The sequence below is a fragment of the Triticum aestivum genome, chromosome 6D (genome assembly GCF_018294505.1).
Source record: "Triticum aestivum cultivar Chinese Spring chromosome 6D, IWGSC CS RefSeq v2.1, whole genome shotgun sequence".
NCBI classification, from domain to species: Eukaryota; Viridiplantae; Streptophyta; class Magnoliopsida; order Poales; family Poaceae; genus Triticum; species Triticum aestivum.
The window spans coordinates 45,829,883-45,842,074 of NC_057811.1; positions in this window are offsets into that span (position 1 = coordinate 45,829,883).

Genomic DNA, 12,192 nt, shown 5'->3' on the forward strand with positions numbered 1-12,192 from the left:
AGGAGGAGGAAGGAGGGAGGAGTACCTCTCGGTGGAGGAGGGCCGGCGCGGGGGGCGACCGACGGGGGAGGATGGCCGGTGCGGGGGCGGCAGGGGAGGAGGGCCGGCGTGGGGAAGGGCGGCCGACGGGGGAAGAGAGGCCCGCGCGAGGGAGGGTGGCCGGAGTAGGACGCGGGGGCGGCGGCCGAATCGGGGGACGATTGAGGGATTCGATCTGTGAGTGTGAGCGTGTGAGTGTGAGTGAGTGAGAGGGGAGAGGGGTGCGCGGGCCGGCGCGGGAGGAAGCAGAGGTGGGCTTAGCGGCAGCGCGGGGGAGGAGGCCCAGCGCTATAGCTAAAGCTGCAACAGGGAGCCGAGAGCGTGGCCGATCAACAGCAGCGCTGGCCGGGAAATCTGGCGCTACTGCTAACGTGCACTTGTAGCGCTGGTGTTGTCCGGCGCTACTGCTAAACAGCAGTAGCGTGGGGTCTCTAACCAATGCTACTTCTAAATGTCTACCTATAAGCATTTTCCTAGTAGTGTATGTTGCAGAAGACATACCAAAGTTTGAAGGTGGCAGTGATGTTTCAGAGTTTTGGCAGGAGGAGAAAGAGGCTGACAATGGAGAGGGGAGAGTTGTGGAAAAAGGCAGGCCTGAGAAACTGAAGCCTGTTAGAAGAGCATTACTAAATCCAGATCCTACTTCCAGAGCTCACAGTCAGCCAGAGATCCCCAAGTTTCAAGATTTTGTACCGAAACCGGATGAATATTGCTTCCCTGGTGATGTGGGCATTTCTGACTCCGATGGAGAGGCTCCAAGACTACCTTCTGGAAGGAAGATAAGATTGAAGAAGAAGAAGAAGAAGAAGAAGAAAGAGAGGAAATGGTATGACCCAAAGCTACCTGATGCACATGAGCAGTTGTGCAAGGACCTTTTCTTCACCAATGTGTATGAGTTTATAAAGGCTTTGAGAAATTTTCATGTTAGGACTTTGAGAAACATTCAGTACCATAGGAATGAACCATCAAGGGTTATTGTTTGGTGCCCAGAGAGGAAGAATGGCTGTGAATTTTTCATGAATGCCTCCAAAGTATCCCATGAAGATACATTCACAATCAAGGAGTGCCACCTGGATCATAGTTGCGGAGCTTGTGGAGAGAGTACCAAGGTGACTGCAGAGTGGGTTGCAGAAGTTGTGGAGGACACAGTTAGATCAATGTAAAGGCTGATGTAGAGACAGTTCTGAAACATACTAAGAAGAAGTTTGGGGTGCATGTACCTAGGAGTTTGGCATATAGGTCAAGACCGATGGTTGTTGATGTTGTCCAAGGTGATCATAGAAAGCAGTATCTCAGGTTGAGGGACTACCTACAATATGTGCTTGACACAAACCCTGGAAGCAGGTGCATAGTGATAACTTTTGAGGATCCTTTGAACCCAGCCCCCACACCGAGGTTCAAGTACATGTTCTACTGCCTCCAGGCATCAGAGGATGGATTCCTTGCTGGTTGTAGGCCTTTAATAGGTAAATTTCAGTGATGTAATCTTGTTTGAAATGTAAGTATTGGACATAGTTATATAATTTGACCCTAAGTATCACTGTTTATGCAGGACTTGATGGTTGCTTCATCAAGTTATCCACATGCCAGCAGATATTGGCAGCAACTGGGAGAGATGGGAACAACAATTTCTTCCCAATTGCTTTTGGGGTGGTTGACAAAGAGGATGGTCCCAGCTGGACCTGGTTTCTAAACTAACTTAGAGTCTGCATTGGCACCAGTAACTAGTTTGGGAACTACACCATCATGTCTAACAGGCAGAAGGTATTTTCTTTGACTATGCCTTAATCTTATGCACATAGCCATGCGGTTATAGTTATCTTATTTGCTTATGTAATCAAACAACGGGGCCTTCTTAAAGCAATTAATGAAGTATTTCCTCAATCCCTGGAAAGATATTGCCTTATACACATATATGCCAATTTCGAGTCAGCTGGCTTTAGAGCAGAAGAACTTAAGAAATGGGTTGACAAAGCTAGCTAGTCCTTCACTCAACACGGTCGCAAAGAAGGAATGGCTAGTTTGAAAGCAGCATGTGAACCAGCCTACATGTGGTTGAATGGCATCCCTAAGGAGTGTTTGGCTAGATATGCAATGGATCATGTGTGCAAGACTGACTCGGTTGTGAACAACCTTAGTGAGGTTTTCAACAAAATGATTCTAGATGTTAGGTCCAAACCAATTAAGACCATGTTTGAAGTGTTGAGGACCAAACTAATGCTTAAGTACCAGGGCATCAGAGAGAAAACAGAGAACTGTAGGTGGGAGATAACCCCACATTACATGGAGAAGCTTGAAGAGAGCAAGAAGTGCGCTAAAGACTGTGAAGCAAATATGGCTGGTCCCAACATCTGGCAAGTTACTAGTGGAGAGAACAGTTATTGTGTGAAGCTGGATGAAGGGAGCTGCTCTTGCAGGAGATGGCACATGACTGGATCACCTTGCCACCATGCAATAGCTGCAATGCAGAAGATAAAAGTTCACCCAGAAGATTATGTGCATCCATTCTTTAAGAAGCACATGTATAAGGCTTCATACCAGCACATCATCTACCTTGTTCCTATGCCTGAATTCTGGCCCAACACCAATGCACCAGACATTGGACCACCAGTTTTTAGGGAGAAGAAAGGGAAGAAGCAGACAGCTAGGAGAAAGGGTGAATTTGAAGTGCCAGCTGATACGTCTCCAACGTATCTATAATTTTTGATTGCTCCATGCTATATTATCTACTGTTTTGGACATTATTGGGCTCTATTATTCACTTTTATATTATTTTTGGGACTGGCCTATTAACCGGAGGCCCAGCCCAGAGTTGCTGTTTTTTGCCTATTTCAGAGTTTCGCAGAAAAGGAATATCAAACGGAGTCCAAACGGAATGAAACCTTCGGGAACATGATTTTCAGAACGAATATGATCCAAGAGACTTGGACCCTACGTCAAGAAATAAAGGAGGAGGCCACGAGGTAGGGGGCGCGCCTACCCCCCCCCCTCCCCCCAGGGCGCGCCCTCCACCCTCGTGGGCCCCCTGTTGCTCCACCGACATACTCCTTCCTATTATATATACCTGCGTACCCCCAAACGATCAGATACGGAGCCAAAAACCTAATTCCACCGCCGCAACCTTCTGTACCCACGAGATCCCATATTGGGGTCTGTTCCGGAGCTCCGCCGAAGGGGGCATCTATCACGGAGGGCTTCTACATCAACACCATAGCCCCTCCGATGAAGTGTGAGTAGTTTACCTCAGACCTTCGGGTCCATAGTTAGTAGCTAGATGGCTTCTTCTCTCTTTTTGGATCTCAATACAATGTTCTCCCCCTCTCTCGTGGAGATCTATTCAATGTAATCTTCTTTTTGCGGTGTGTTTGTTGAGATCGATGAATTGTGGGTTTATGATCAAGTTTATCCATGAACAATATTTGAATCTTCTGAATTCTTTTATGTATGATTGGTTATCTTTGCAAGTCTCTTCGAATTATCAGTTTGGTTTGGCCTACTAGAATGATCTTTCTTGCAATGGGAAGTGCTTAGCTTTGGGTTCAATCTTGCGGTGTCCTTTCCCAGTGACAGTAGGGGCAGCAAGGCACGTATTGTATTGTTGCCATCGAGGATAACAAGATGGGGTTTTTATCATATTGCATGAATTTATCCCTCTACATCATGTCATCTTGCTTAAGGCGTTACTCTGTTCTTATGAACTTAATACTCTAGATGCATGCCGGATAGCGGTCGATGTGTGGAGTAATAGTAGTAGATGCAGGCAGGAGTCGGTCTTCTTGTGTCGGACGTGATGCCTATATACATGATCATACCTAGATATTCTCATAACTATATATGCTCAATTCTGTCAATTGCTCAACAGTAATTTGTTCACCCACCGTAAAATACTTATGCTCTTGAGAGAAGCCACTAGTGAAACCTATGGCCCCCGGGTCTATCTTCATCATATTAATCTTCCAACACCTAGTTATTTCCTTTGTTTTTTTACTTTGCTTTTATTTTACTTTGCATCTTTATCATAAAAATACCAAAAATATTATCCTATCATATCTATCAGATCTCTCTCGTAAGTGACCGTGAAGGGATTGACAACCCCTTATCGCGTTTGTTGCGAGGATTTATTTGTTTTGTGTAGGTGCGAGGGACTCGCGCGTAGCCTCCTACTGGATTGATACCTTGGTTCTCAAAAACTGAGGGAAATACTTACGCTACTTTGCTGCATCACCCTTTCCTCTTCAAGGGAAAACCAACACAATGCTCAAGAGGTAGCAAGAAGGATTTCTGGCGCCGTTGCCGGGGAGGTCTACGCAAAAGTCAACATACCAAGTACCCATCACAATCCCTTATCTCCCGCATTACATTATTTGCCATTTGCCTCTCGTTTTCCTCTCCCCCACTTCACCCTTGCCGTTTTATTCGCCCTCTCTTTTTCGTTTGCCTCTCTTTCACTTGCTTTTTGCTTGCTCGTGTGTTGGATTGCTTGTTTGTCACGATGGCTCAAGATAATACCAAATTATGTGACTTTACCAATACCAACAATAATGATTTCCTTAGCACTCCGATTGCTCCTCTTACCAATACTGAATCTTGTTAAATCAATGCTGCTTTGTTGAATCTTGTCATGAAAGACCAATTCGCCGGCCTTCCTAGTGAAGATGTCGCTACTCATCTAAATTGCTTCGTTGATTTGTGTGATATGCAAAAGAAGAAAGATGTGGACAATTATATTGTTAAATTGAAGCTATTTCCTTTTTCTCTTAGAGATCGTGCTAAAGCTTGGTTTTCGTCTTTGCCTAAAAATAGTATTGATTCATGGAATAAGTGCAAAGATGCTTTTATCTCTAAGTATTTTCCTCCCACTAAGATCATCTCTCTTAGAAACGATATTATGAATTTTAAGCAACTTGATCATGAACATGTTGCACAAGATTGGGAAAGGATGAAATTAATGATACGTGATTGCCCCACTCATGGTTTGAATTTGTGGATGATTATACAAAACTTTTATGCCGGATTGAATTTTGCTTCTAGAAATCTTTTAGATTCGGCCGCGGGAGGCACTTTTATGGAAATCACTTTAGGAGAAGCTACTAAACTCCTAGATAATATTATGGTTAACTATTCTCAATGGCACACTGAAAGATCTACTAATAAAAAAGTGCATGCGATAGAAGAAATTAATGTTTTGAGTGGAAAGATGGATGAACTTATGAAATTATTTGCTACTAAGAGTGTTTCTTCTGATCCTAATGATATGCCTTTGTCTACTTTGATTGAGAATAATAATGAATCTATGGATGTGAATTTTGATGGTAGGAATAATTTTGGTAACAACGTGTATAGAGGAAACTTTAATCCTAGGCCTTATCCTAGTAATTCCTCTAATAATTATGGTAATTCCTACAACAATTCTTATGGAAATTTTAATAAGATGCCCTCTGAATTTGAGACTAGTGTTAAAGAGTTTATGAATTCACAAAAGAATTTCAATGCTTTGCTTGAAGAGAAATTGCTTAAAGTTGATGAATTGGCTAGGAACGTTGATAGAATTTCTCTTGATGTTGATTCTTTAAAACTTAGATCTATTCCTCCTAAGCATGATATCAATGAGTCTCTCAAAGCCATGAGAATTTCCATTGATGAGTGCAAAGAAAGAACCGCTAGGATGCGTGCTAAGAAAGATTGCTTTATGAAAGCGTGTTCTTCAAATTTCTATGAAAATAAAGATGAAGATCTAAAAGTTATTGATGTGTCCCCTATTAAATCTTTGTTTTGCAATATGAATCTTGATAATGATGGGACTGAATATGATCCACCTTTACCTAGAAGGCGTTCCAAAAATTCGGAGTTTTTAAATCTTGATGCTAAATTTGATAAAAGTGGGATTGAAGAGATCAAAATGTTAGATGTTAATAAACCCACTATTTTGGATTTCAAGGAATTTAATTATGAAAATTGCTCTTTGATAGATTGTATTTCCTTGTTGCAATCCGTGCTAAATTCTCCTCATGCTTATAGTCAAAATAAAGCTTTTACCAAACATATCGTTGATGCCTTGATGCAATCTTATGAAGAAAAGCTTGAGTTGCAAGTTTCTATCCCTAGAAAACTTTAGGATGAGTGGGAACCTAATATTAAAATTAAGATTAAGGATCATGAGTTCTATGCTTTATGTGATTTGGGTGCTAGTGTTTCCACTATTCCCAAAACTTTGTGCGATTTGCTAGATTTCCGTGATTTTGATGATTGCTCTCTAAACTTGCACCTTGCGGATTCCACCATTAAGAAACCTATGGGAAGAATTAATGATGTTCTTATTTTTGCAAATAGAAACTATGTGCCCATAGATTTTATCCTTCTTGACATAGATTGCAATCCTTCATGTCCTATTATTCTTGGTAGACCCTTCCTTAGAACGATTGGTGCAATTATTGATATGAAGGAAGGGAATATTAGATTCCAATTTCCATTAAAGAAAGGCATGGAACACTTCCCTAGGAAGAAAATAAAATTACCATATGAATCTATCATGAGAGCCACTTATGGATTGCCTACCAAAGATGGCAATACATAGATTTATCCTTGCTTTTATGCCTAGCTAGGGGCGTTAAACGATAGCGCTTATTGGGAGGCAACCCAATTTTATTTTATTTTTGTTTTTTATTTTTGCTTCTGTTTAGGAATAAATATTTGATCTAGCCTCTGGTTAGATGTGTTTTTATGTTTTAATTAGTGTTTGTGCCAAGTTAAACCTATAGGATCTTCTTGGATGATAGTTATTTGATCTTGCAGAAATTTCCAGAAACTTTCTGTTCACGAAAATAATTCTTAAAAATCACCAGAATGTGATAAAATACTGATTCCAATTTCTGCTAATCAATAAACAAATTTTCTAGCTCTTCCTATTTTGGATGATTTTTTGGAGTTCCAGAAGTTTGCGTTAGTTACAGATTACTACAGACTGTTCTGTTTTTGACAGATTCTGTTTTTGTGTGTTGTTTGCTTATTTTGATGAATCTATGGCTAGTAAAATATTTTATAAACCATAGAGAAGTTGGAATACAGTAGTTTTAACACCAATATAAATAAATAATGAGTTCATTACAGTACCTTGAAGTGGTCTTTTGTTTTCTTTCGCTAACGGAGCTCACGAGATTTTCTGTTGAGTTTTGTGTTGTGAAGTTTTCAAGTTTTGGGTGAAAGATTTGATGGATTATGGAACAAGGAGTGGAAAGAGCCTAAGCTTGGGGATTCCCATGGCACCCCCAAGATAATCTAAGGACACCATAAAGCCAAAGCTTGGGGATGCCCCGGAAGGCATCCCCTCTTTCGTCTACTTCCATCGGTAACTTTACTTGGAGCTATATTTTTATTCACCACATGATATGTGTTTTGCTTGGAGCATCTTGTATGATATGAGTCTTTACTTTTTAGCTTACCACAATCATCCTTGCTGTACACACCTTTTGAGAGAGCCATACATGATTTGGAATTTGTTAGAATACTCTATGTGCTTCGCTTATATCTTTTCAGTTATATAGTTTTGCTCTAGTACTTCACTTATATCTTTTAGAGCACGATGGTGGATTTGTTTTATGGAAACTATTGATCTCTCATGCTTCACTTAGATTATTTTGAGAGTCTTATATAGCATGGTAATTTGCTTAAATAATCCTAATATGCTTGGTATTCAAGATTAGTAAAAACTTTCTTATGAGTGTGTTGAATACTAAGAAAAGTTTGATGCTTGATAATTGTTTTGAGATATAAAGATGGTGATATTAGAGTCATGCTAGTTGAGTAGTTGTGAATTTGAGAAATACTTGTGTTAAAGTTTGTGATTCCCGTAGCATGCACGTATGGTGAACCGTTATGTGATGAAGTCGGAGCATAATTTATTTATTGATTGTCTTCCTTATGAGTGGCGGTCGGGGACGAGCGATGGTCTTTTCCTACCAATCTATCCCCCTAGGAGCATGCACGTAGTACTTCGTTTCGATAACTAATAAATTTTTGCAATAAGTATGTGAGTTCTTTATGACTAATGTTGAGTCCATGGATTATACGCATTCTCACCCTTCCACCATTGCTAGCCTCTCTAATACCGTGCACCTTTCGCCGGTATCATACACCACCATATACTTTCCTCAAAACAGCCACCATACCTACCTATTATGGCATTTCCATAGCCATTCCGAGATATTGCCATGCAACTTTCCACCGTTCTGTTTATTATGACACGCTCCATCATTGTCATATTGCTTTGCATGATCATGTAGTTGACATCGTATTTGTGGCAAAGCCACCGTTCATAATTCTTTCATATATGTCACTCTTGATTCATTGCATATCCCGGTACACCGCCGGAGGCATTCATATAGAGTCATATTTTTGTTCTAAGTATCGAGTTGTAATTGTTGAGTTGTAAGAAAATAAAGGTGTGATGATCTTCATTTTTAGAGCATTGTCCCAAGTGAGGAAAAGGATGATGGAGACTATGATTCCCCCACAAGTCGGGATGAGACTCCGGACGAAAAAAAAATAAGGCCACAAAAAAAGGGGGAAAGGCCCAAATAAAAAAAATGAGAGAAAAAGAGAGAAGGGACAATGTTACTGTCCTTTTACCACACTTGTGCTTCAAAGTAGTACCATGATCTTCATGATAGAGAGTCTCTCATTTTGTCACTTTCATATACTAGTGGGAATTTTTCATTATAGAACTTGGCTTGTATATTCCAATGATGGGCTTCCTCAAAATGCCCTAGGTCTTCGTGAGCAAGCGAGTTGGATGCACACCCACTTAGCTTCTTTTGTTGAGCTTTCATATACTTATAGCTCTAGTGCATCCGTTGCATGGAAATCCCTACTCACTCGCATTGATATCTATTGATGGGCATCTCCATAGCCCGTTGATACGCCGAGTTGATGTGAGACTATCTTCTCCTTTTTGTCTTCTCCACAACCACCATTCTATTCCACATATAGTGCTATGTCCATGGCTCACGCTCATGTATTGCGTGAAGATTGAAAAAGTTTGAGAACGTCAAAAGTATGAAACAATTGCTTGGCTTGTCATCGGGGTTGTGCATGATTTAAATACTTTGTGCGGTGAAGATAGAGCATAGCCAGACTATATGATTTTGTAGGGATAACTTTCTTTGGCCATGTTATTTTGAGAAGACATAATTGCTTTGTTAGTATGCTTGAAGTATTATTATTTTTATGTCAATATTAAACTTTTGTCTTGAATCTTTCGGATCTGAATATTCATACCACAATTAAGAAGAATTACATTGAAATTATGCCAAGTAGAACTCCGCATCAAAAATTCTATTTCTATCATTTACCTACTCGAGGACGAGCAGGAATTAAGCTTGGGGATGCTTGATACGTCTCCAACGTATCTATAATTTTTGATTGCTCCATGCTATATTATCTACTATTTTGGACATTATTGGGCTTTATTATTCACTTTTATATTATTTTTGGGACTGACCTATTAACCGGAGGCCCAGCCCAGAATTGTTGATTTTTGCCTATTTCAGAATTTCGCAGAAAAGGAATATCAAACGGAGTCCAAACGGAATGAAACCTTCGGGAACGTGATTTTCAGAACGAATATGATCCAGGAGACTTGGACCCTACGTCAAGAAATAAAGGAGGAGGCCACAAGGTAGGGGGCGCGCCTACCCTCCCAGGGCACGCTCTCCACCCTCGTGGGCCCCCTGTTGCTCCACCGACGTACTCCTTCCTCCTATATATACCTACGTACCCCCAAACGATCAGATACAGAGCCAAAAACCTAATTCCACCGCCGCAACCTTCTGTACCCACGAGATCCCATCTTGGGGCCTGTTCCGGAGCTCCGCCGGAGGGGGCATCGATCACGGAGGGCTTCTACATCAACACCATAGCCCCTCCGATGAAGTGCGAGTAGTTTACCTCAGACCTTCGGGTCCATAGTTAGTAGCTAGATGGCTTCTTCTCTCTTTTTGGATCTCAATACAATGTTCTCCCCCTCTCTCGTGGAGATCTATTCGATGTAATCTTCTTTTTGCGGTGTGTTTGTTGAGACCGATGAATTGTGGGTTTATGATCAAGTTTATCCATGAACAATATTTGAATCTTCTGAATTCTTTTATGTATGATTGGTTATCTTTGCAAGTCTCTTCGAATTATCAGTTTGGTTTGGCCTACTAGATTGATCTTTCTTGCAATGGGAGAAGTGCTTAGCTTTGGGTTCAATCTTGCGGTGTCCTTTCCCAGTGACAGTAGGGGCAGCAAGGCACGTATTGTATTGTTGCCATCGAGGATAACAAGATGGGGTTTTTATCATATTGCATGAATTTATCCCTCTACATCATGTCATCTTGCTTAAGGCGTTACTCTGTTCTTATGAACTTAATATTCTAGATGGCATGCTGCATAGCGGTCGATGTGTCGAGTAATAGTAGTAGATGCAGGCAGGAGTCGGTCTACTTGTCTCAGACGTGATGCCTATATACATGATCATACCTAGATATTCTCATAACTATATATGCTCAATTCTGTCAATTGCTCAACAATAATTTTTTCACCCACCGTAAAATACTTATGCTCTTGAGAGAAGCCACTAGTGAAACCTATGGCCCCCGGGTCTATCTTCATCATATTAATCTTCCAACACTTAGTTATTTCCTTTGCTTTTTACTTTGCTTTTATTTTACTTTGCATCTTTATCATAAAAATACCAAAAATATTATCCTATCATATCTATCAGATCTCACTCTCGTAAGTGACCGTGAAGGGATTGACAACCCCTTATCGCGTTGGTTGCGAGGATTTATTTGTTTTGTGTAGGTGCGAGGGACTCGCGTGTAGCCTCCTACTGGATTGATACCTTGATTCTCAAAAACTGTGGGAAATACTTACGCTACTTTGCTGCATCACCCTTTCCTCTTCAAGGGAAAACCAACGCAGTGCTCAAGAGGTAGCACCAGCTCCAAAGGATACATCAAGTATGGGCACAATAACATGTAGTAACTGTGGGAAGCAAGGCCAATGGTGGACACTCTGTGAAGACAGGCTTAAGGCCAAGTTTGTGACAAGGAAGAACAATCACCAGGTAACTAAGCCAATGCACAATATTTCTGAAAATTCGGCAGCAAACAGAGCATCCTACTACTTGTTTTAATGCATCAAACTTTTGACCTGCTACTTGTTTTAATTGTAGGAAAATAGAGCATCCTAACCAGCAGCTTCTGCACCACCCAGGCCTCCTACAGCAAGTGCACCTCCAGTTAGGGCCACATCATCTGTTGCTACCCAGGCTTCTAGTCCTGCTGCAGCTTCAGGTCCTGCTCCAGCTTCAGCAAATGCAGTTAGGGCAAGAAAACCAGCTACAACTTCAACAAGCAACCACTACTGTTACTACAGTCTCAACAGCTGGATCAAGAAAGAGAAAGTACCCGGCAGCTTCAGCACCAGCCAACAACACCAGGTCAAGTGCATCATCTCCAGCAAAGAACACCAGATCAAGGGTTGCAAGAGGTTTCAATACTCCAAGGGCATCATCAACGTTAGGTCAAGCTGATGTTGGTTCAAAAGGAAGAGGATGGCCCCAAGCAAATTTGCTTTGTATTACACAGCTAGTGGCAACCATTGAATATGTTGCAATATGGTTATGAAACATATATTTGTCATGCCTTGAACTATGTTTGTTAGGCATGCTTTGGACAATTAATTTGGTACCTTTGTTTGTTGCCCTGAACAAGGTTTGTTTGAACTGCTTGGAACAATTAAGTAATGTGGTGTCATGTTGTTGCGTGGACTATTTTGATTTGATATGAGCCTGAGTATGTTATGAATTGATTTCATATGCTGATCATTGTTTGATATGAACTGATTTCATATGTTGATCAATGTTTGATATGAATTGATTTCATATGTTGATCATTGATTGATATGAATTGATTTGATATGTTCTCATCCAGGGGGGCAAGTTGTCGACCAACCCTAAAATGACCTAATTAGGCCATCTTAGGGGGCAAGTTGTCGACCAACCCTAAAACAACCTAATTAGGCCATCTTAAGGGGGAAAGTTGTCGACCAACCCTAAAATGGCCTATTTTGGCCATCTAGGGGGGCAAGTTGTCGACCAACCCTAAAATAGCA